Below are 21,419 nucleotides of genomic sequence, written 5' to 3'. Positions count from 1 at the left end.
TTTTCTTATTTACTTTGTGTCTGGGTGAGATGAATTCACTCACAGTGCGAATGGATGCAGAAGAGCCTGGGTCACTGTCCACAAGTCTGCCTTGATATTAACTTCTGTTAGGGTTTAACAAAGTCTTAATGGCCACGGCTCTGTGCCTCTGAAGCTTCATCCTAGGCATTAGTGTGGCTTTACCAATGTTGCCCACTAGATGTCACTATTGCTGTGTTTGCTAATTCTCTCTCCCTGCCCTGGTTTGATGTTGTTAGATTTATTGCACAAATATGTCGACTTTGAGGGAAGATTTTCCTCTGTAAATTCCTGGAATTTTGGCTCCATTCCCACATGGTCACAGACTTTCCATTACTGTCGTTGTTGTCCAGCTGAGGTTGGGCACGTGATGTTTTCGGTACACACTTGGTGCTTGACAGCCCGATTAGAATTGAACAGTGGAGATCTTGTCTTATTTTAACTTAATGAAATATAATGCTAAGAAGTCAAACAGTGCCTTTATCTCCCCAGGACTCTCACTCATGTCTTCAGTCCAGTTCAGCGAACCTGCAGGGAGCAGTTGGGAGCAGGAAGCTAGTCTCGCCTTGGCTTGTGCATATAGGAAGCAAGCAATAGCAACGCCTGAAGTAATGGCACAACAGAAATGGAATTCTTTATACTTCAAGATCTGAAATGGCAAGGTCATTTACATTCACATCCATTTTGAAATTAAAGAAGTTACTGGCTTTACTGTTAGTTCTTTGTCATAGTAACTTTCCCTGTGGCTGTGGTGAAAGCTACCAAAGGGAGAAAAGGGTGCCAAGTCAAGATAGCAGGTGCTAGAAGCAGATGGCCCTGTTCCATGCATAATCAGGAAGTAGATAGTAATGACTGCTTGGGCTCAGCTCACCTTCTCCTTCCGCACAGCAGGTTCCCAGCCCAGGGGCTGGTGTCATCCGCAGCAGGAGGATCTTCCCACTTCTGTATCCTAATGGAAGTCACCCCTACAGGCGTTCCCAGAGGCCTGTCTTCCAGGTGTTTCTAGGTCTCAGCAAATTGACCATCAAGGTTAACTATCACCACCTCTGCTTATAATCTGTTATCAGAGAATCATGTTCTACTGCATCACCGATGTTTAAAAGGAATTTAACTGGTTCCAGGAGCATTAATTTCTTTTCCAGTCATCTGTACAGTATTTTGTGTATTTGAAAGCACAACTCTGAGAAAGAGTTCACAAATTTGTCAGACTGACTGTGGCAGGTAACCCCTCAGACTATAAAATATTAATGTGTGGTTTGAAAGGAAATGGCCCCCAAAGGGAGTGGCACTATTAGGAGGTGTGGTCTTGCTGGAGGAGGTGTGGTCTTGCTGGAGGAGGTGTGGCCTTGCTGGAGGAGGTGTGGTCTTGCTGGAGGAGGTGTGGTCTTGCTGGAGGAGGTGTGGCCTTGCTGGAGGAGGTGTGGTCTTGCTGGAGGCGGTGTGGTCTTGTTGGAGGATGTGGGTCATTTATGCTCAAGTCACAGCCAGTGTCTCGGATCCCTTTCTCGCTGCCTGCAAGTCAAGATGAAGGACACTTCCCCAGCGCCATGTCTGCCTGCACACCACCATGTCACACCATGATGATAATGGACTGAACTTCTGAAAATGTGAGCCACTCCAATGACATGTTTTTCCTTTATAAGAGTTGCCATGGTCATGATGTCTCTCCACAGCGATAGAAACCCCAGCTAAGACAAGGGCGTAGTTAAGGTTTGAAGATAGAATTGAGGTGGTTAATCTGATGATGTTAAGATGGGAAATGAGGGCAGGGAATCCAGTATCTTTCAAACGAAAGACAGAGGCAGTGGAGTTGGGGGTCTGTGTCAGAGATGAAGCTGTGCTCGTGAGAGAATAAATGGGAGTCGCTGTACGATGCTGACTTTGAAGATGGAAGGTGTCACAAGTTGAGGATTGCAGGCAGCCTCCAGAAGCAGCAGAGGACAAGAAAGTAGCATCCATTCTGGAGCCTCTGGAAGGAGGCAATCCCATTGATATCTTGGTTTTAGCACCGTGAGAACTGTTTTGAACTTCTAATCTGTGGTGGGAGCAGGGGTGCTGATGGAATAAGGGATTGTCTATTGAGGTGATGGAAATTACCCCAACACAGTGCTTAGAAAGAATTTTATTTTGTTCAGTTTCTCTCTGTGGGCCAGGAATTTGGGAATGGCTTTGCCAAACGGCTCTGGCTGTCTTGTGAGACTGTAATCAGGCTATCAGCTGGGGCTGATTGCATCTGAAGGGTTGACTGGGCTGACGATACCTCTTCCAAGATGGTCATCGCCTTCAGCCCATGGACACACCACAGGGCAGCCGGAGTGTTTACAGCATAATATTGGTGAGACCGGGTGATCTCTGAGAGGGCAAGGAAGAAGGCAGACATGGTGTCTAACGTGGCTTGGGAGGTGACCGTTGTATTGTTACCCTCAGTTCCTCCAGAGATGATGCTGGAGGAGAAATAGACTCCACTTCTTAAAAGAGAGAGCATCAACATATTTGGGAACAGATTTTATTTTTTATCTTGCAGTAGTGGGAATGGAACCCAGGACCTTGTACACACTAGGATAGTGCTCTGCCACTAAACTTCCTTCCCCTGATGTCTTTTAAAACTGTTGTGTTACTTCTCCGTTTTTATTTTTATTTTTATTTCTGCTCCTTTAAAACATTTCCATCAGTCAATACTCTATCAAGAACTCCCACTCCAAGCTGAGAGCTGCCGACAGTGGATGGCTTCTCGGGGAGGGAGAGTCAGTTTTCCTTTTGGGTGTGGCTCCTGGTAGGTGGACCACACTCCAGAGGATGGCCCCACACCCATGAACATATGGGCAGCACAAACTGGGTTATTAATAAAAGTCAGTAGTTGGGGGGTGTGGGGGTGTGGGGGTGGATCCGGGAGGAATTATGGGAAGGAGTGGGACTATGAACAAAATACACGGCATGAAAAGTCTCAAATAATTAATACAAGTATCATATTAAAATTTTCCATGAACAAATGTACATGGAACTTGAAAACTTTGGGTAGAGTTGAAATGGCCAGAAGGACTATGCACAGAAAATCACATTCTAATTCAACTTCTCGAACTCGTTAGGAAAACCAAATCAGTAGTTCAAATCTGAAGCCAAAGAAAAGAAACCCTTCTTTGTGGAAATTCTGTCCTGATGAGTGTGGCCAGGAACAAAATATTTTTAAAAAATAAACTTTTAATTTTAGAATAACTTTAGTACAGAAAACAGCTTCCAAGACAGTGCAGAGAAACCATGTAGCCCGTGCTGGGCTCCCCCACACTGCTGCTTTCTTAGCGGCTGCGGTATGTCTGGCTGACCGATGGACCAACATCCATGGGCTGTTTGTTGCTTAATCTTGGGATGTTTCTGGGTTTTCTTAGTTTTGATCTACTGCCCCTTCTTCATGTAACAGTTTGATGTTAGGATCCCATGTATTTGTAGTAACTTATGATTACCGGGATACACTGGCTGGTTTTGTGTATCAACTTGACACAAGCTAGAGTCATCAGAGAGGGAGGAGACTCCATTGAGGAAATGCCTCCATGAGATCCAGTTTTAAGGCATTTTCTCAATTAGTGATTGATGAGGGAGGACCCAACCCATGATGGGTGGCTCCATCCCTGGGCTGGTGGTCCTGGGTTCTATAAGAAAGCAGGCTGAACTTTTGGGTATGTATCCAAAGGATGCTCATTCATGCCACAAGGACATGTGCTCACCTATGTTCATAACAGCATTATTTGTAATATTCAGAACCTGGAAACAATCTCAACTGAAAGAAAATATGGTACATTTACACAATGGAGTACTACTCATCAGTAAAAAAAAAATGACATCTTAAAATTTGCAGGCAAATGAATGAATCTAGAAAAAAAAACCATATTGGGTGAAGTAACCCAGACCCAGAAAGACATATATAATATGTACTCACTCATAAGTGGTTTTTAGACACAAAGCAAAGAAAAATCAGCCTGCAATCCACAATCCCAGAGAACCTAGACAACAAAGAGGACCCTAAGAGAGACATACATGGATCTAAATAGGAAGGAGAAAAAGACAAGATCTCCTGAGTAAATGGGAAGCATGGGGGTCATGGGAGAGGGCAGGAGGGGAGGAGGAGGAAGGGAGCGGATAAAAATGTATAGCTCAATAAAAATAATAAAAAAGAAAGCAGGCTGAGTAAGCCACATGGAGCAAACCAGTAAACAGCACCTCTCCATGGCCTCTGCATCAGCTCCTCCCTCCAAGATCCTGCCCTGTTTGAGTTCTTGTCCTGACTTCCTTCAGTGAAGAACAGCAATGTGGAAGCGTAAACCAAATAAATTCTTTTCCTTCCCAACTTGCTTTTTTTTTTCCCTCAGGAGGAATGAGATATTTTGTTTGTATGTGGGAAATGCATCAGCATGGGGTATCTTTCTCTCCTCCCCCTTTTCTAAAAGACATCTGTCTGTAAGAAGCAAAAAATATCAAATGGATAAAAGAAAGCATATTTAACAAATGGTGCTGGCATAACTGGATATCAACATGTAGAAGAATGAAAATAGACCCACATCTATCAATATGCACAAAACTCAAATCCAAATGGATCAAAGACCTCAACATAAAGCCATCCACACTGAACTTTATAGAAGAGAAAGTGGGAAGTACACTTAAGCCCATTGACACAGGAGATCACTTCCTAAATATAACCCCAGCAGCACAGACACTGAGAGAAACAATTAATAAATGGGACCTCCTGAAACTGAAAAGCTTCTGTAAAGCAGAGGACATGGTCAACAAGACAAAATGACAGCCTACAGAATGGGAAAAGATCTTCACTAACCCCACATCAGACAGAGGTCTGATCTCCAAAATATACAAAGAACTCAAGAAATTGGTCATCAAAAGAACAAATAATCCAGAAAAAAAAATGGAGTACAGACCTAAACAGAGAACTCTAAACAGAGGAATCTAAAATGGCTGAAAGACACTTAAGGAAATGTTCAACATCCTTAGTCAGCAGAGAAATGCAAATCAAAACAACACTGAGATTCCATCTTATACCTGTAAGAATGGCCAAGGTCAAAAGCACTGATGACAACTTATGCTGGAGAGGTTGCAGGGAAAAGGGAATACAGTATCAGTCTTAAGTCCTTCCATGATGAGAACACTGAGGAAGTCTATCACTTTGTGATTCTCAACTTTTCAAGTAGAAAAGAAAAGGACACAAGCTGGTATTTTATTGTATGTGATGAACCATTTTTGGAGCCTATACACATCAATAAGTGGGGGTGTGGTTAGAGAAAACCCCTTCAAGTTGTTTGTTGCACGCTGTTTTCCTTCACATTCATCACTGTCTTTCCTGGGCATCTCTAGGCCTTATCCGATTGTGTAATTTTCTAGTTCCCTTTGGAAACTGATTTTAGGAGAGGAGGGTTTCAATTAAGCAGTCCCTTGAGAAATTCTTGGGCAAAAAAATTGTATTTCCTTTTTAAAATCCTAAGTTGTAAAAAAATAGTGGGCAATGGTAAACTCCTGAAACACTAAGCAACATGGTTATATTGTAAGTTCTCTTCTAAGGAATGAGGTTAGCCATTAAACAGTTCTGTGCACAGCAGTCAATGTGTCTACCTTCTTTATGATTCCTTTAAAATTTCTAGGAGGTGGAGACAACTTTTCAGATGGGTATGTTGCACTATGTATCTGAACAGTGAGGAAGTGGCTATGAAGTACCAGCACGGATCCTTCTCTTTAAAGATCCTGAAGTCTGTATGCAAAAGTTCCCCATGTTGAATCACAATTGGCTTTACCTTGAGGACTTCATATATGTATGTATAGTGAAATATAATCATTCCACTGAATTTCCCTCCTTCTCCTCTCTCCCATATCCCTTGAACACGTACCATCCCCAATTCTGTCTTCTCCACCTCCTCTTCTTCCTCCTTTTCTTCTGCTAACCCACTAGAGTCCAGTTAGTGGTGCCTACATGTGCACGGGTATTGAACCATACCCATGAGAACACCTCCAAAGAAGAATGAGTTTTTCCTTCCCCAGGAACCATCAACAGCAGATAGTTCTTCAGTAAGGGTAAGGCCCAAGAGTGTCTCTTCCATCTATGTCAGAATGTTTGCTGGATTGATCTTGCACAGGTAATCACAACTGCTTTGACTCCATGTGTGTGAGAGCCACAGCCTGCTAAAGAGAGCACTTCACAGAACTCTCCCCACTCCTCTGACTTTTGGTTTATTTCTGCCTCTTCAGGATGTTCCTTAGATATTGGTAGATGGTGGTGGGGTTGGGTGGTGGTGGCATTTGATAAAGATATCTTCTTTAGGGTCAAGCACTCAGTCTCAACACTTCAGGCAATTAGTCATGTCAACACGGACTGTTGTCCACTGTGAAAAGAAGTTTCTCTCACCAGGATTGGGACATGTAACATGAGGGGTCTGCTTGTTAGAGTTTATGTCCCGCCCGGTACCCCACAGCCAGCAAGCCCCAAAGAAAATCACACAGAGTCTACATTAGGTTATAAATTGATTGGCCCATTAGCTCAGTCTTCTTATTAACTCTTGTAGCTTATATTAACTTATTATTCTTATCTATGTTAACCACATGGCTCGGTACCTTTCTCAGCTGGGCAGTTCACATGTTGCTTCTTGGTGATCTGGGCAGGAATGATGGAGGGAGTTTCCTGCTTCCCAGAATATTCCTGTTCTCTTTGCTCCATCTTTACTTCCTGTCTGGTTTTCCCGACTATGCTTCCTGCCTGGCCAATCAGCATTTATTTAAAACATGATTGACAGAATACAGACAATTATCCCACATGGACATCCAATCAAAAAGTAGTTAATTATTCATAACTACCCTCCACTACTGCACCAGGGATAGCATCTTTTCTGGAAGGTTGATATTGTAAACATGTACGGTCCAGTGCTGGGTCGGACCACTCAGCTCTAATTTTCCCCAGAAAGCAGCATAGCATCTTCTGGCCCTATGAATGGTAGTCAGCAGGGAGGAAGTTTCCTAGTTGGCTTGAGATTGATTTTCTCTATGTCCTACAATAGAAGTATGTTGTATTTTCAGCTGTAGGGTCTTACTGTGTGGTTATGGCAGGTAACTGTCATAGTTAGAGTTTCTTACTGCTGTCATCAAACACCAGGACCAAGAGCGACTTGGGGAGGAAAGGGTTTGTTACATCTTACAGCTCTCAGGTCACACTTCATAACAGAGGGAAGTTTGGGGAGGGACTCGAGGCAGGAACCTGGGGATAGGAACTGAGCAGAGGCCATGGAGGATGGTAGCTTACTTGTTTGTTCTTTGTGGCTTGTTCAGCCTGCCTTCTTATATATCCCAACACTGCCTGCCCAGGGGTGGTGTAACCTACAGTGAGCTGGTCCTCCTACATAAAGACTATGCCTCCAAATACTTGCCTATAGGCATTTTCTCATCCAAGAGTACTCTTCCCACCTATCTTTAGCTTTTGTTAAGTTTTCTTTAACAGACAACAACAACAAAAAATCATAAAAACCCAGCTAGACAATGGACCCTTTGTCAGTTTGACACATCAACACAATACCATTAAGCCATAACCCTTACTTTATTGTTTACCTCAAAGATCTCAGTATTAATATTATATAGAGCAACCCAACTTTTAGAAGTTCCAGAGTATTTAAAAATTCAAGCATTTTAACCGTTCAGTATCTTTAAAACATTCAAAGTCTCTTTCAAAGTTCCTGTCTCTTTAAAATTTCAAAGTCCTTCTAAGATTTTCAAGTTTTTACTGTGGGCTCCTGCAAAATAAAAGAAAGACATACTATATTACTTCAAGAGGGAAGAATCAGGGCACAGTTACACTCAAATCAAAGCAAAACTGAAGTCCAATCGTGTGAAAAGCTCAAGGTCCTACGTCTGGGACTCACTCGTGGTCTTCTGGGCTCTAAGGGCTTATGCAGCCCTGACTCCTGGGCTCTGCCATCCACAACACACAAAGCTCATTTCCCAGGCTCAGGCCCGCTCCTCTCCAGAGCTGTAAGAGCAGCAAACCCTCTTAACCACGGACCCAATCTCTCCAGCCTCTCAAGTGATCATTTTGATATGATCTTGAATTCAATTTCTAAATATTTTATTGACTAGTTTTGCATTTTTGTTTGCCAGTTACTGGTTTTATCAGAAGAGTTGGGAACCTTCCTTTTCTTTCTATGGATCCATTTGAGTAGGGTTAGTCGTAGTTTTTCATGGAAGGTCTAGGGGAATTCTTCAGTGACTCCATCTGGTCCTGGGCTTTTTTCAATAAGTTGGTCACTTTTTATTATTACTTCCATCTTATTGTTTGTTTTAGATCTGCTTAAATTATTTGTTTCATATTGGTTAAATTTTGATATGACATATGTGTCTGGAAGTTCATCCAGTTCTAATATTTTCAGCTTAGGAGAGTATAGTTATTTCAGATATGTCCTCTTGATTTTCTTAGTTTCATTGGTATTTGTTAAAATTTTATGAGACGGTTTAATTTCACTTTTAATTTTATCTCACACAAAGTATCTATAATTTAATTAATTTGGCTCTTCTCCTTTTTCTTAGTTTGGCCAAAGGTTTGTCAATTTTGTTTATCTTTTCAAAGAAGAAACTCTTTGTTTCATTAATTCTTCGCACAGATTTTTCATTTTTGTTTCATTAATTTCGGTTCAGAATTTGATGATTTCTTCTTGTGTGATAATTTTGAACTTTGCGTATTCTTGTTTTTCTAAGACTTCAAGGTGTATAATTAACTTGTTTAAATAAGATCTCTCACATTTTTTTGATGTAGGCATTTAGAGCTATACATTTTCCTCGTATATTTAGATATGTCTTAATTTTTATTCAATTATCATATTTAAGAAGTTTGCATCTTGTTTTTTTTTCAGTGTTCCACATATCAGTGTGTGGTTTAGTTCCCGTAAGTCTGCATACTTTCTGTAGTCTCTATTGCTATTGCTATCCAGCTTTTTCCTTTTGTGGCCAGATAGAATTCAGGATGTTATTTCAATTTTCATATATGTTTTGAGACTATCTTTGTGTCTTAATATCTAATTAACTTTGAAGGAAAGTTCTTGAGCTGCTGAGAAGAAGGTGCTATCTTCAGCATTTGGGTGGGGTGTTCTGTAGACATCTCTCAGGCCCACTTGATTTATGATCTCATTTAACTCTAAAGTTTCTCTGTTTAGTTTTTGTCTGGATGACCTGCCCATAGGTGCAAGTCAGGTACTGAAGTCACCCACTACCACTGTGCTAGGCTTAATCTGTGACTTTACAGCTACAGTCTCTTTTAAATATTACGTGTATCTGCATTGAGCATGTATATATTTTGAATTGTAATTTCTTGGAGGATTGTTTGTTGTGGAATATTCCTTTACACTGTGTGAAGATGTGTCACTGTGATTAGTCTAATAGACAGCTAAACGGCCAATAGCTAGGCAGGAGGTGTAGGCGGGTCTTCTGGACAGAGTAAGCTCTGGGAAGAATAGAGGCAGAGTTGTGAGCAGATGTGGAATAACCAGGATGGGCATAATGGAGATGAAGAAACAAGCGTGTGGAAGAATGTAGATTTAAAAATACGGGTTAATAGGAGGTACAAGAGCTAGTTAAAAATAAGCCTAAGCTACAGGTGAGCTTTCATAATTAATAATAAGTCTCAGTGTCATTTTTTTGTGAGCTGGCAGCCCTAAAAGAAAAGCCCATCTGTTTATGAAGTAGCTCTCTTGAATCTGTTTTGTCAGCCATTAGAATAGCTGCACAGTATGGTCTCTCAGACCCATTTGCTTATGCTACCTTTTCCCATCCTTTTGCGTGAAATTGTTGTTTGGCTTTGGTGGTGAGGTACATTACTTGGCGGCAGTAATAAGATAAATTTTGTTTTCTAGTCCAGTCTCTTAGTCTGTGCATTTTTATTGAAGTTTTGAGTCCATTAAGAGTCCTAAGTACTAGTGAAAGATGAACAGTAATTCATTTTGTTGATGTGATATTTTCTTAGAGCTCTTGTTTAATTTTTATATTATTTATATATCATCTGTGATGACTTCAATGTGCTTACCACCTTCAGATTGAAGCATCCCTTCTAGTCTTTGTAAAGCTAGCTTACTGATGGTAAGTTGCTTTAGTCCATTTTCAACATGGAAAGTTCTTAATTTTTCCTTCAGCTTTAATAGATAGTTTTGCTGGGTATACTAGTCTGTGTTGGCAGTTACAGTCATTCAGATGTTGAAATACATCTTTCCAGACCTTTTAAGCTGTAAATATTACTGCAGAATAATCAGGTGTTATTCTAAATAGATCTGTCTCTGTAGGTGATTTGAGTCCCTCTTTTTCATTTTCTAGTACCCTTACTTGTGTGTGTGTGTGTGTGTTACTGTTTTAACTACAATGTGCTATGGTGAGTTTCTTTTCTCATTCTGTCTATTTGGTTCTCTGTTGGTTTCTAGTACCGGTCTGGCCCTCTCTATTTCTAGATTTTGACAATGAGTATGGGCAGTCTTTCCATCTTCTGATGTCTTCTTCAGTTTCTTTCTTCAGTATTTTAAAGTTTTCATTATATAAGTATTTACTTGCTTGGTTAGAGCTACACACACACACACAGTTATTGTGAAAGGCACTGTTTCCCTGACTATTTATCAGTAATGTTTGTCATTTGTATATAGGAAGGCTGCTGATTTTTGGGTTGTTGATTTTGTGTCCTGACACTTTGCTGGAAGCTGTAGATGTTTCCTGGCAGAGTCTTTGGGTTCTTTTATGTATAAAATCATATCATCTGACTTTTTCCTTTCTTATTTGTATCTCCTTGATCTTCTTTGGTTGTCATGTTGTTCTAGCTAAGACTTCAAATAATGTATTGAATAGGTATATAGAAAACAGACAACCTTTTCCTTTGTTATTTTAGTAGAAAATGCTTTGAGTTTCTCTCTGTTTAGAAAGGTGATGGATGTGAACTTGATGTAAATTGTCTTCACCATGTTGATGTATGTTCTTCGCATCCCTAGTCTCTTCAAGACTTTTTAATCATGAAGGGGTATTGGCTGTTTTCAAAGACATTTTCTGCATCCCATGAGATTATCATGTGGTTTTGTCTTCCACTCTGTTTATGTGGTGGGCTATATTTATCAGTTTACTAGACCGAACTATTCCTGCATCTCTGAGATGAATCTAACTTGATCATGGTGGATAGTCTTTTTGATGTTTTCTTGGATTTGGTTTGCTACTGTTTTATTGAGAAATTTCACATCTATGTCCATATGGGATACTCGTCTATAATTTTCTCTTTTTTTTGTTGTTGAGTATTTGTGTGGTTTTGGCTTCAGGGTAATAGTGGATTCATAAAAAGAATTTGGAAATGGCCTTTCAGTTTCTATTTTGTGGAATAATTTGTGAAGTATTGACATTAGTTTTTCTTTGAAAATGTGACAAAATTCTGTGCTGAATCCATTAGGCTCTGGGCTCTTTTTTGGCTGGACTTTTAATTATTGCTTCTATTTCAATAGGGGTTATGCATCTGTTTAAAATGTTCATTTTGTCCTAATTTAACTTTAATATGTCATATATCAAGAAATCCACTCATTTATTTTAGGTTTTCCGCTTTAGTGGAATACAAAATTTTAAAGTAAATCCTTATGATTTTGAATTTCTTTAGTGCCCAATCTAATGTCTCCCTTTTCATTTTCAATTTTATTAATTTGGAGATTTTTTTTTCTGATTCGTTTGGTTAAAGGTTTGTTAATCTTGTTGACTCTTTCAAAGAGTCATTTTATTGACTCTTTGTATTGTTAGTTCTTTTCGTTTGTTTGCTTCTATTTCATTGACTTCTGAGTTTGATTATTTCTTCCTATCAAAAGAAAGATTATGTCTTTCTCTTTGGTGTTATTTCTTTTGTTTTTCTAGAGCTTTCAAGTGTGTTATTGAGTTATTAGTATGGCAACTTTCCAGGTTTTTGATATAGGTGCATAACGCTATGAACTTGTCTTTTAGAGCTGCCTTTATTATGGCCCTATGTTTTGGCATGTTGTAGTTTCATTTTCATTAGGTTCTAAAATAATTTTAGTTTCCTTTTTGATTTCAGTCTTGACCTGTTTTTATTCAGTAGCAAGTTACTCAGCTCCCGTGAGTTTGTATACTCATATTGATGCTGATATTCAGCTTTACTCCATGGTGGTCAAATAGGAAGCAGGATGTGATTTCAATTTTCCTGTATCTTTAAGACTTGCTTTGTGCCCTTGTATGTGGTCAGTTTTGGAGAAAGTTCCATGGGCTGTTGAGAAGAAAATGTATTATTCTTCAGTGTTTGGGAAAGTGTTCTATACATGTTTATTAGGTCCATTTGATTTATGATTTTGTTTAGCTCCAGGGTTTCTCTGTTGGTTTTGTCTGGGTGACTTGATACTCCTATGAGAGGAAGGTATTAAAGTCATACACCATTTATATATTAGGGTCAATATGTAATTTGAGATGTAGGAGCATCTCTTTTATCAAATTGGATGCCCTTGCATTTGATTCATAAATGTTTAGGTTTATAATAATATCCCATTGGTTGATTTTTCATTTAGTGAGTATGCAGTATCCTTTCCTATCTCTTCTGATTAATTTTAATTTTGAAGTCTATTTTGTCAAATACTAAGATACTATTTCTGTTTGTTTTTGATTCTGTTTGCTTGGAACATCCTTCTACATCCTTTCACCCTCGGGTGATATACTGGCTGGTTTTGTGTGTCAGTTTGACACAAACTAGAGTCATCAGAGAGCTTTCATTGAGGAAATGCCTTCATGAGATCCAACTGTAAGGCATTTTTCTCAATTAGTGATCAATGAGAGAGGGCCCAGCCCATTGTGCCATCCCTGGGCTGGTGTCCTGGGTTCTGGAAGAAAGCAGACTGAATAAGACAGGGGAGGCAAGCCAGTAAGTACCCCTCCCTGGCCTCTGCATCAGCTCCTGGCTTCCTTCAGTGATGGGCTATGATCTGGAAGTATAAGCCAAATAAACCTTTTCCTCCCCAGCTTGCTCTTTGGTCATAGTGTTTCATCACAGCAATAGAAACCCTAACAAACAGGTGATGTCTGTCATTTATGGGTGTGGTGTGTTTCTTAGATGCAGAAGAAAGATGGATCTTGATTTTTTTAATCTGTTAGTCTATGTCTTTTCAGTGGTGAATTGAGACTGTTAATATTGGCAGTAATTATTGAGCAGAGTTTGTTAATTACTGTTATTTTGTTGTGGTGGTTGTTTTATTTTTAAACCTCCTTCACTTTCTGGGATTATTTATTCCTTGTGTCCTGTTGGGTGTAGTTAACCTTTTCTTAAGACTGAAGTTTCCCTTCTAATGCCTTCTGTTGAGCTGAATTGATAAACAGAAATTTCTTAAATTTGTTTTTATAGTGAAATATTTTCTTTTTCTTTTAATTGTGATTGATAGTTTTGCTGGGATAGTTAGTCTGGCCTGGCATCTGAGTTTGTAGAGCATCAGACCAGGCCCTTCTGGCTTTTATAGTCTCCATTGAACAGTCAGGTGTTATTCTAATGGGCTTGGCTTTATGTGTGACTTGGAGTTTTTTCCTTGAACCTTTTAATGTCCCTTCTTTGTTTTGTATGTTTAGTGTTTTGATTATCATACGTTGCAGGAAGTTTCTTTTCTGGCCCTATCTGTTTTGTTCTGTATGCCTCTTGCCACTTGATAGGCATCTCTTTTTAGATTTGGGAAATTTCCTTCTATGATTTTATTAAAAATATTTTCTATGCCTTTGATTTGTGTTTCTTTTCCCTTCTATATACCTATTATTGATAAGTGTGGTCTTTTCAAAGTATCTCAGGTTTCCTGAATGTTTAGAGCCTGGATTTTTTTTTTAAATTTTAGATGTAACGTTTCTTTGATTGATCTGCCCATTTTTTTCACTTTGTTTTCAAGTCACCAACTTCTCTCTTCGACTTTATTCAATGTGTTTAACCTCCCGAGTTCTTCATTTTGAGTTTGATTTCTGTTTGGTTTTAGTTTAGTGATTCTCTTTATTTGTTAAAGTGTACTTTCATATCATAAGTTGTTTCATTATTTCATTAAACTGTTTGTGTTTTCATTGATACATTTATTCATATTCCCTTTAAGGTTCTTGAACATATACAGAATTGCTATTTTGAAGCCCTTTTCTTATGCTTCACTGAAATCAATTTTCTCAGTGCATATTATAAGGGTGCTGGTTTTTAGACGAGGCATACTGGTTTTTGTTCATGTTTCAGTTTTTGCGATGGGATCTAGGCATCTGGAGTTATGATGTTTGTGGTGTTTCTTGGTATGGATGTGTGGGCATTCTTTTGTTATGTGGGTATTCCATCCTTTGGTTGCCGTTACCCCCAGTCTGGCAGGTTGTGGAACCATATGCAGGTTTTTCCAAGTCTTATAACAAATCTTCTACATGGCTCACCATTATCATCCCTGAATATTTACTCAAACAGTTTCTATTCAACAGATCAGACATTTTTGCTCATTAATTTTTTTGTGGGCTAAAATAAACTCTCTACCTATACATATGTCCTGTGTTAACCTGTGGCACAAGAAATTCCCTCCTTACCGTGTCCTAGTTACAATCTCATCATGATCCAGCTGTCAGTGAGGTTGGTATGTGCATGGCTGTGTATGGCCTGGGGCTCTTTAGGGCAGGGGTTCAGATCGTGGCTGTATTTGTACTGTTTCAGGGTCTGGCTGAAGCCCTCACACAGGGATAAGTGGGCTCCATCTGCAGGAGGTGCATGGTAGGACCTTCTGGGGTCTGCAAAACAGCAGGTTTCAGGCTTCCAGCCTGAAGCTACAGGTCAGGCACTGCCTATAATATGTCCAACAGCTGAGCTCATGGCCACCCCAGTGGCTGTGGACACCATCTAAGTCAGAAGGTTTGGCTGGTCCAAATGATCAGGCCCACTGAGGACTGTGGGTATGCAGGAAGTTGGACTGGGAGGTCAGGGCTTCCAGGAGGCAAGGCTGGGGTGGTGGGATCTGGAGAAATGGAGTAAGAAGTGTTGTGCATAGCAGCCACTCAGTGTGGGAACCTTGCCCATTTGCTTTATTGCAGCACTATTCACAGAAACAAGTTATGGACCAACACTGGTGTCTCAAAACAGAGGAATGAATAATAAAAATATGCTATATATACACATGGGTGATATCCTTCAGCCTTAAACAAACATAAACTATGCTGTTTGCATGAAAATGGATGCAACTGAAGATTATCCTATTAGGCGAATTAAGCTAGTCAAAGAACAAATGCCTTATGTTTTCTCTCATTTGTGTGCTTTTTAGATTTTATATAAATACATACAATCATGTAAATATTATATGGAAGTCAATGTAAAACTGTCTGAGGGGACAAAGAGAACTCGCGTGTCAGGGCGGGCTGAGGAAAGGGAATGTAGGGGTGCGTGGGAGGTGGGCTTAACATGTAATACATACTTGCATGAAAACTTAATAAATAAAGAAATCTGAAATGTGTCCAACGAGGCTAATATTAAGATGCTGTTAGGCCTTTTCTGGCTGCAGCAACCTATTCCTGAAGTCCTGAAATAGGGGCTGGAGGGAACTTCCTTCTTCCAGCTGGGAGAAGGATCTGAAGAAGCCCCTTCCCGTGGATGGACAGCAGGAGAAGGTCAGATGAACTGTGGGGAACACTGACTATACATTGCTTTCAGCACCCTGCTCCTGCCCACGAGGGACATTTCCTTTACTTCTCAGTGTGAGAACCCAGTGGTTTCTGAAGGCAAAGCTCAAGAGAACACAAGTTCCTCATCATGACAACCCAAGGAGTTTCCTGGTTCCATGCTCAGTTCCCCTCATATCAGCCACACTTTGTAGAGCTATAAGAGGCAGGTAGATCTTTGTGAGTTTGAGGCCAGCCTAGTCTACAAGAGCTATTTCCAGGACAGGCTCCAAAGCTACAGAGAAACCCTGTCTCGAAAAACAAAAACAAGCAAACAAACAAACAAACAAACAAAAGAACACCTGAGAAAACCAAGAGAGAATGGAGTCATCAGAGGGTTTGTGGGGCAGAGAGGGGCAACCCAAGATATACTCAAAGATTTACCTTCAGTGACCTACTTCTACTCCTAAAGTTTCTAGAACCTTCCCAAGCAGCCCCAGCATCCCAGGGACCCAGTATTTAACAGATGAGGCTGTTTTGCATGCAAGCCATAACAACATTTATTTCCAGTGACTCTTCAACATTACCATTTCAGCACCTCCTGAGTCCCCCCTTTCTCCCCTCAGGGGTTCTTGTTTCAGGAGTAGACTTTGGTTCCTCTGTTCCTCCTGACGCTTCTCTTCTCGCCCTTGTCTGTCCTGGTTGCCCCTGTAAACCCAGTCTGCTGCTGGGTCCAAGGGAAGTGATGGCTTTCAGTTTTCCAGTTTTGTCTCCTGAAGACAGGAGTGATGTCAACCATGCTCTCAAGTGTGGGGCCTGAAACCGAAGCCACGTTCAGGTTTGCGAAAGCTTATCCAGCTGGACGCTGAGCTCCCAGGACAAGGGTGGTCTTCTGAGTCACAGAGATGACGTGAGACCCGTGGGTCTGGTTAGTGTTGAGTGCTCATTGCCTCAGGGGACAGCTTCTCCCTGTTTGTTAGATGGGAGTGACTGCACCTGCCTCAGAACGCGTAAACAAAACAGACACCACAGATGGGAAGCCTCACAAAGCTCCTGTGGTGTTAAGACTGAGTGAGACACTTCCCTGGTTCCTGTGTCTCCGGTATGGCAGAAAGGACATTTTGGCTTTCTGCGGCATTTACTTTCTTTTCCGTTCTTCACTGTTCTGACATTACCACATACATTATTGACAACAATAGCCTTGGTCCTGGTTTCTCCCAGGCTGCCTTCTCGCCCCACACCCCAGTTTTGTTCCGGCATTGACTGGCCCCAGGCCATAGGAAACATGCACCCTCTCAGTTTAAAGGGGAGTTGACAGGAACCACTGGGAAAAACATTCATTCCGGCATCTGGCCTCATGGAACTCCCTGCCGCTGGACACTCCCAGGAACCTGAGTGATGCCAACATAAGACATTGCCATGGCCACCGCTCTGCATGACCTTTCCTCACTCCGTGCCTGTGGGCTGGCAGTACAGCTGTGCTCTTGAATGTCAGTTGCCAGAGAATTCTCCAGGGCCATCAAAGAGATGGCCACCGTTTTTGGTTCCAAAGCAGAGAGATTAGAAACAGACAGAGGACTCTAGTACACAGTCACGGCACCAGACAGGGGGCTGAAGGACCCTGGCCCTGTGTTAGACAGGAGGCTGTAAGTCCTTGTCACTTATCAGACAGAGGACGATGAAACCCTATCCATGTGTCAGGGTTAGAAGGTACTGGAAGGCAGGGGGTTGTTGGACTCTGTTACTGCCAGGCAGTTGTCGGTGAGACCCTGTTTCTGTGCCATAGTGAGGGCCGTAGGCTGTTGCCACCACTTCAGAGGCCTGTAGAACCCTTCCGTTGTACGAGGCAGCAGATCTGTAGGAAACGGTCCGTGGTACAGAACACCGTGGAATGCTCTCACTGGCTCATTTAGTGGACAGCTGGCTTCCTTCGTGTTCAACTGAGAACATGGGATCATTTCTTCAGGTCACTTAGAGGTGTGGCCTCTTTCCACTTCCGGGAGACTCTTGTCCACCTTCCTAGAAGGCGTTAGAAGAAGACCTCTGCTATGGATGTTGATTATGGAGCTTCCCAGCTCATGGCCTCCCCCAGAGACAGCTCCGTAGAGAAATGACGTCATCTCTGCTCTGTGCACATCTGCAGACTTCCCAGGGGCACCCCACCTGTGTAGTCACCTTGCCTTTCATGAAAGTGAGTTGCTTTTATGGCTCTCTTTACAGGATGAGTAGCTTGTGGCTTCTCTCTCATTTGTGGGAGTCTCCAGGAAGGCTTTGATCAGTCGCCGTTACTGGATCTGAAGACTCTGCAGTACCGTCACACAGTAAACTCCAGAAAGCTCAGGGGCATCGTTTCACTTCAGTCCCTATAGAATTTGGACCACCTTTTCCTTTAAAGATGCCTATAAATAATCTTTGTATTACGCCTCTTATAGAGATGGAGAAAGAAAATCTAGCTAAGGACATTACAGTAGAGACAAGGGTGGCAAGGAAGAGACACAAGGGGGAAGAGAATAGAGAGAGGCTGGCTGCTGGGGATGACCAAGAGGACTGTTCTCATCTTCTAGAACACATCGAAAGGGGATTATAGTTCGCGGTACTCTTTCGTGTTTTACAGAGAATTAGAAGTTAGAGGGCTCTGTGACTCACATCTGTCATCCTCCTACTTGAAAAGCTGAGGCAGGAGGATTGGAGAACTGAAGTTCTGATCAGCCTGGACTACTGAATAAGATCTTATTTCAAGAACTAAAGAATAACCATCACCAAAAAGAATGAGTGGTTTCCCAGCATGAAGACATGACAAATAATCCCAAGGAAATGCTAATGACTTCTACTAGGTCATCACAGACTGTGCCTATATATTGAGTTATCACATTGCATTCCATAAACATTTACAATTATGTGTTAATTAAAAAGTCTAAAAATGCAGCAAAGGAAATTTTGGTCTGCTTGATCCTTAAGCCTATATTTTCAGTTGACAACCTTGATCTGCCTTCTGTGAGCGGAGGATGGCCGAAAACACACAGGCATAATGGAGCTTCATGGGAGGAGAAATACGAGGCAGGCTCTAAGAATGCACAAAAGGAGGCCTTAAATCTGTGCTTCAGGCAAGAGCTCTGGGAGGCCATGCTAAGAGGCGAGCCCCTAGCTGATGCAGTCTTAGCCAGACCAATCATATTATTATTAGCTTTGGGAGAATAAGAGTTTAAAAATTTCTCTTTTTGCAGACATCGGAATTCTGCAAAACAACAACAAATAGGTCGAAAGGTTTCACAATTTAACTGCATTTGGGGAGTGGTTTAAAATTTGAGGTGACAGTTGATTTCAATTTTACCTGGTATCACAATTATTAAGATGATGATGCACTGGCTACCACTTGTTTGACCTGGGGGAAGTATGGGTGCTGTTGTTTTCTGAGTGTGCACAACATGCCAGGTCTTCACACTGAACTGATGAGGGTGTCTTTGAAGGACATCTCTACACTTTATCATTTCAGTAAATGGAGCCTGACCAGGGGCCAGGATTAGGAGAGTCTGGGTCTGTTGTAGCTTTATCCTTTGCTGTTTCTAGGCTAATTGGTAATTTTCTTAAGATACCATCTTCTGAGTTAAATGGAAATGGTGACGGATGTGAGTTAGGTAGCATGTAGGGATCATTCTGGGTTAAATATTCAGTGAGTTCGTAAGACTGAATGGGGGTTCCGGTCCTTCCTCCATTTTCTAATGGAAGAGGCAGAGAAACGAGGCCACTGTTACATCGCACCTGCACAGCCTGTTTGACAGGTGGGCCCTGAGAATGAACAGGCTCTATGTGCCGTGGCCAAGCCCTGAGCCTCGCAGCCTGCAGCTGGCCTCTTGGCTGCTGTTGCCTCTTTGGCTGAGGCATCCTTCTCTGGCGTCTTTGGCTCTCCAGCATCTGTTGAATCATTTGCTTTTTCTTCTCCTAAGAGACAGTCAAGGGAGCTGGGGGGCTTGTTATTGTGGGAAGTCTGCCACCCTGATGGTGCCTTATAGTCCTCACTGAGTGACAGATTTATTTGACTAGTTTTGATAAGTGGTTGTTTGCAACTCATTGGTTGGACAAATTATTTGCCATTTCTCCTTGGAAGGCTGGTCCTCTGAGAGCCGTGACTGAGTGACGTGTGGATGAGAAGGTCATTCGCAGTTGCCTAGCATCTTGTCAGGGCTCATCTCCCGATCTTTCTGTTTTTATTGTTCTGATCTTAATCTTTTTTTTTTTTTTAAAAATGCGAGAGCTGAAAATTGGGAGGTGAGAGGACTGTTAATAGACCCTGTAAACAGCCAACCACTTGCGTGACAAACACACAAACACATTGTGCTAAAATCTAAGTCCTTTGCCCTTAATGACTCGAAATTTGCTGAACTTCAAGGCACCCTGGATTCGGTTTCCTGCTGGGATTCGGTCATGGTGACATTCTGACTTGGCAGTGTGAGAGCCTCTCTGCTGACTCATGCTTCTCTTAACTCCGTCCAGGTCTCCACAAACCTAACAGCTAGCATGTGGTCACTTTGCAGGTGTCTGGAACGGTTCCCAGGGCCCATCGCGAAGGAAAGAGCCCCATCATACCGCTTGGTGCTTTACACAAATGCAAAGCAATTTCTCCTCTCCCATCAGGGCCCCACCTCTGGTAATTAAAGTATTTGGTAAAGAGCAGCTCTGAGGCTACGTTGCTGGTTGAGCTCTGAGCATTTTAGGTCCGTTTTCCACTTAATTCCCATAATAGCCTTTGGGCACAACTACCAGCAAGGGCAGGGTTTTTTTTTTTTTTTTTTTTTTCAGGTGAGAACTGTTTGTGTGACCGCGATGAAGCCACTCAGTAAGCGGCAACACCCTGACAGGAGTCTGGGTGGTCCTGATGCCAGGGCTCATGTTATTATTAGGCATGATTCATTCTAAGTTCAATAAGTCTAGTTCTTGGACACTTCTTGCATCAGGAAGTCACCTGGGCGATGTGTGGAGCGGGCTATAGAAGGAGACAGGGAAAATGAGTGTGTCTGGGCCTGCTTAGAGGGAGCCAACCAGCCCAAATGCCTTCAGAAACGAGTAGGCAATCAAGTAAACTTTAAAAACCAGGGCAAGGAACTCATGCACACATAAAGTGCAATAACGTGTGATTCAGCGATCCCCAAATAACACAAATATTTTAACCCACAGGCAAAAGGTGAACTCCAGACCAGCTAGGGCTACGTCCTGAGTCCCTGTCTCAAGAAAGAGACAAGAAGACAAATGAGAAGGAGAAGATTTCGATGGTGGAAGCTAGAGGCCAGAAGCAATGATGGGAGGGGCAGATGACATCAACGGCTGACTGTCGTTCCCCCCCTCCCGTCCCCCATCCCCCGTCCCCCTCCCCAAGATACAAATGTCTAATGAAATGTAGTCCCAGAGGCTTAGGGCAAACAGTAGCAGAGAATGTAGCAATAGAAAAGTAATTATGTATGTAAAGGAAAGTAGCCCAGCAATTCACAGGCTTACCCATGGCCGCTAAATCATAATTTCTTATGCACCGAAGCTTGAAATACAATCTATCTGAAAATAAAACTATGTCAGGAAAACGATGACAGAATGCTTAATCAGAGTTCTTTGATGTGCCACTGGAGGGAATGATGCATTTCGTAATTAAGCCAGACTTTTTTGTGGTCAAAGGAGAGAATTTTGCAGCCGTTAATTTATTTTAGTTTAATAGTATTATTATTTTTCATTGTGCTATCTTGAGCATCTGGTCATGTTAGTACATGTAGATCTCTCTGGTTCCCTTATCTGTTGAG

At 41.7% G+C, this 21,419-nt stretch overlaps 1 long non-coding RNA gene across 2 annotated transcripts in view; it reads left to right on the top strand.

Annotated features, from left to right (window-relative positions):
- LOC146892664 (uncharacterized) overlaps positions 1 to 20,979 on the top strand; it is a 49,713-nt gene extending 28,734 nt beyond the window's left edge. The window contains exon 6 of one of the 2 annotated variants that reach the window (XR_015739065.1): positions 20,809 to 20,979. This is a non-coding gene — a long non-coding RNA (uncharacterized LOC146892664). Of the gene's footprint in view, positions 1 to 510; positions 736 to 20,808 lie in introns of those variants that run through there. The other variant, XR_015739066.1, reaches the window with a different exon arrangement.
- Positions 20,980 to 21,419: the final 440 nt, after the last annotated feature.

Source organism: Myodes glareolus, chromosome 10 (assembly GCF_982192425.1).
Source record: "Myodes glareolus chromosome 10, mMyoGla1.1, whole genome shotgun sequence".
NCBI lineage: Eukaryota > Metazoa > Chordata > Mammalia > Rodentia > Cricetidae > Myodes > Myodes glareolus.
The sequence above is the reverse complement of the archived record's forward strand: the minus strand, read 5'-3'. Positions and strand labels throughout refer to the sequence as shown.